General features: G+C 43.2%; 1 pseudogene; it reads left to right on the forward strand.

The window, feature by feature from the left end:
* The first annotated feature begins 389 nt into the window (after positions 1-389).
* LOC125173015 (GTP:AMP phosphotransferase AK3, mitochondrial-like) lies at positions 390-1,149 on the forward strand (annotated as a pseudogene).
* Positions 1,150-4,623: the final 3,474 nt, after the last annotated feature.

Genomic DNA, 4,623 nt, shown 5'->3' on the forward strand with positions numbered 1-4,623 from the left:
CTCATACCATTCTTTAACTCTAGGAAATTCTTGTGTATTCTTTCTTGAATCATTTCTTTAAATACTGTATCCCTCCACCCTCTCCATTTTCTGCGTGTGAATGGTGGAACTTTGAATCTACACCTCATGTTCCCGGAGTTTCCTTTCCTACTTACCATCTTTTCTCCTGCATGGTGAAAAGGAGGATTTCTTGGCTCCATCTTCCAAGTTACGAACGTGCTCTTGGTCAGAGTGCAGTCCTCGCTTGCACTGCGGGGTTGCGTCCTTGCTGCACTGAGCTGCACCTGCCGCCCACGGCTCTGGAGCGCGTCGCCGGGCGCGCAGCTTGCAGAGCGCACGCGGCCCGAGTCCCGGTCCCAACCTTCTGTAGCGGGTCTTGCCCAGCAGCCATGGGGGCGTCCGGGCGGCTCCTGCACACGGTGATCCCCGGCGCCCTGGGCTCCGGCAAGCATACCCTGGCTTTGCGCATCACCAAACACTCCCGGCTGAAAAAGTTCTCCAGCGGGGACCTGATCCGAGAAAACATGCTGAGGGACACAGAGATCGGTGTGCTCGCCAAGGTTTTCATGGACCAGGGGAAGCTCATCCCGGACGACGTCATGACCCGGGTGACCTTCACGAGCTGAAAAATTTCAGCCAGGAGAGCTGGCTGTTGTGTGGTTTCCCCCAGAACACTGCAACAAGCTGAGGCCCTGGATAGAGTTTATCAGATACACCTGGTGTTGAACCTGAACGTGCCCTCTGAGGTCATCCAGCAACGCCTCTCCGCTCGCTGGATTCATCCAGACAGTGGGCGCGTCTACAACCTTGAAATCAAACCTCCCAAAGTGGTTGGCATGGACGATCTGACCGGGGAGCCTTTCGTTCAGCGTGAGGATGATAGACCAGAGACGCTCATCAAGAGGCTGAAGGTTTACGAAGACCAACCAAATCTGTCCTGGAATATTACCGGAAGAAGGGAGTGTTGGAAACATTCTCCGGAACAGAGACCAACGAGATCTGGCCCTGTATGCATGCTCTCCTGCAAACAAAAGTTCCACAAATAGACCCGAAAGCATCGGTTATTCCATGAGGACACACGCTGGCTGGCAGTTAGCAAGATGAACAGATCTCTTCTTCTTTTCGTTTACAAGTTCCTTGTTCTAAGTACTCCGCCATGTACGAATTCCTTGAAAGTTATGTGGATGTTACTTTGTTATTTTGTAAGGATCCGCCAAATGAGTCTCATGCTGAAATTTGTCTTTGGAGATTTCCTGGTGTGTTTCATCCAGCTATGGGGGCACAATTCAAAATGTCCAAGCTTAAAAAATTCTCTTAGAGCAAGATTAAAAGAGCAATTGGTAGCAATAGGACTTTTGTTCAGGAGGAAAAAGTGATTGGTTTCCTATTTTTCTGGAAAAGTAAAAAATTACATTATATGAATTTGGAGAAAGTATCTAGTTAATCAGAGGCTTTTGTATAGCCAGATGCCAAAAAAAAAAAAACCCCAAAACAAACAAACAACAACAACAACAAAAACAAAACCAAAAAAACCCACAACATTTCCAGCACATGGGGCATGGTTTTGTGAGATGCTGTATCTATAAAATTCTGTATGTATAAATTCAGATAAAAATAGCTAGATTTATAAATTCGGTACAGAATGCAAATTTATTGTTGCCTTATTTAAACTAAGAAACCTATAAGGTGCCTGTATAAGCTGCATTTATTTTGTTGTTAAACATACTTTCAGTTTACTCAGAATTTTCAAGTTGCTATAAAAATGTATCACATAACATTTAGGAAAATATTACTTTGATATGACTTGTTTTCTCCTGAAAATACATGAGCACTGAGGGATATAACTTATGTTAGAAATTGACATTATGATACAAGCTCTTGGATAAGTACCAGAGTTGAATGAATTTTCCTAAGTGAAAATGTAAATGACATGTTGCATTTTCAGAGGTTACTCGGTTAAGAAATGTGTCTTTAGGATCTGCTTGCCAGTTCTTCTGATCATTCTGCCTTGAAGAGTAACAAAATACTTAAAAATAAGAAGAAAAACTTACAACATGATGTAAAATACACATACTTTGTCCTCAGAAGATAGAAATAAATCAAGCATCCCTGGTGGGAAATTTCCTTGACAATATAGCAGCCATAATGAGTAAGCAGGTGTAGCAATGAAAAAGTTTTATATGAGAGGGAAAAAGGACCAGGAAAAGTAATTCAGTTTGCTGAGGTTGGAGTTCTTTATTCCTAACCAAAGAAGTTGATACCTGGGAGTGTTCACATACATCCTCTCTTAAGGGGAAAAAATCCTGCCAGTGTCTGCAATCTGACCAGCCATTAAAAAAATTTTTTTTAAATGTTTATTTATTTTTGAGTGTGTGTGTGTGTGTGTGTGTGTGTGTGTGTGTGTGAGCAAGGGGGAGGGGCAGATAGAGAGAGGGAGACACAGAATCCGAAGCAGGCTCCAGGTTCTGAGCTGTCATCAGGGAGCCCGACGTGGGGGTCAGGCCAGGGAACCAAGAGATCATGACCTGAGCTGAAGTCGGGGACTTAACTGACTGAGCCACTCAGGTGCCCCATGAGTAGCCATTTTTAAATCATTATTCTAGATTCCTGCCTGGCATTGGGAAGACACATGCTTATGTAGTGTGGCCTGGTAGGAGTGGGCAGTAAGAGAGGTAGAGGAGAAACACAACTATATCTTCTTTACTCTTAATTTCAGTTGGTGCTAAATCAAATGAAACAAGTCCTTGCACCCGCTGTTATTAACAGCCTTTGAAAATGGGGCCTATTTTACTCCAAGCACTCAAAATACAAATACCAGCAAGTGTTCTATATCTAGGAGAAAAACTTCTCTTTCTGTTCGATGGATTTTTCTTTTTTTAGATATTTTTTTAAATGTTTGTTTATTTTTGAGAGATAGAGCGAAAGCAGGGGAGGGGCAGAGAGAGAGAGAAAGAGAGAGAGAGGGAGACACAGAATCCGAAGCAGGCTCCAGGCTCTGAGCTGTCAGCACAGAGCCTCATGCAGGGCTCAAACCCACAAACTGCAAGATTATGACCTGAGCTGAAGTTGGAGGCTTAACCGACTTGAGCCACCCAGGCGCCCAATTGTATTTTTCATTTGTTGTCAATTTTTCAAAAGGGACCAAGACTTTTGAAAAGGGTTAAGGAATACAGGGGCATCTAGGTGGCTCAGTCAGTTGAGCAACTGAGTCTTGATTTCAGCTCAGGTCATGATCCCAGGGTCATGGGATTGAGCTCCATGTCAGGCTCCGCACTGAGCATGGAACCCGCTTAAGATTCTCTCTCTCTCTCTCTCTCTCTCTCTCTCTCTCTCTCTCTCTCAAATAATAATTTAGGGGTGTCTGGGTACCCCAGTCTGTTAAGCATCCGGCTTTGGCTCAGGTCACGATCTTGTGGTCCCCTTGGGTTTGAGACCTGTGTCGGACTCTGTGCTGACAGCTCAGAGCCTGGAGCCTGCTTCGTATTCTGTGTCTCCCTCTCTCTCTGCCCCTCCCCCACTCACACTCTGTCTCTCTCACTCTCAAAGATAAACATTTAAAAATTTTTTAAATAATTTAAAAAATAAATAAAAGTGCTATGGAAAACATTTAATTCTTCTTAATACTTTCTATAACGACTCACTCAGATACTATGGGCTTTCCAGAGAAGTGAACTACCAAAACTCTGAGCTATCACTAGTCACTAGGTTACAAAACACACATTCATCTTCGTTATACTAAAATTACATTTCAGAAAAAAAAGATGTTTCATCTGCTGGCTCAAGGATCAAATTTTAATCTCCCTGACTCTTCTAGTTGAATTATTGGTGACTGCTTTATCCTCACACGTCAGAGAAATTTGCTGATGCTTATTTATTTTTTTAATTGAAGCAGAGTTGACATATAATATTAGCGTCAGGCATACAGCACAGCAGTTTGACAATTCTGTACATTCCGCAATGCTCACCACAAAAAGCATGGTCACCATACAATGTTATTGCGATATTGCTGACTATATTCACTACGTCGTACTTTTCATCCACATGACTTAATCTTACAGCTGGAAGTTTGTACGTTTTCATCCCCTCTGCCAATTTTGCCCATCCCCACATCCCCCTACCCTCTGGCAATCACCAGTCTGTTGGATTTATGAGTCTGTTTCTGCTTTTTGTTTGTTCATTTGTTTTGTTTTTTAGATTCCACATTTGAGTGAAATCATATAGGATTTGTCTTTGTGAAGTCGTAAGGTATTTGTCTCTGTCTGGCTTTTTCTTGATTCCTCTTTTGCTTGCTCTATTCTTTATCTTGCCTGGGTGTTGTGTATTTTGTGGAGTTTGTTGTCTTTTGTAGTGTTGGTCTTTCTCCAATGTGTGGTGATCTTGACTCTTTGATCTTCTATCTAGTTGAGATTCTCCATTAGTCTGTATTCTCTGTCAGTGGGTGTGATCTGCTTAGGGAGATTGCTGGTCTGAATTGGACTGCCCTCAGGGACAATGAAGGGTAAGCCACTGGGTGAGATTTCGCTGGGGTGTTCAGGTCTACCCTATTCCCCTGGCAATGATCAGCCCCAAGACACATGGCCATGCCCATCTAATTTGGGCTCCCTGGCTATGACTCCTACAGGA

The sequence above is a fragment of the Prionailurus viverrinus genome, chromosome A1 (assembly GCF_022837055.1).
Source record: "Prionailurus viverrinus isolate Anna chromosome A1, UM_Priviv_1.0, whole genome shotgun sequence".
NCBI lineage: Eukaryota > Metazoa > Chordata > Mammalia > Carnivora > Felidae > Prionailurus > Prionailurus viverrinus.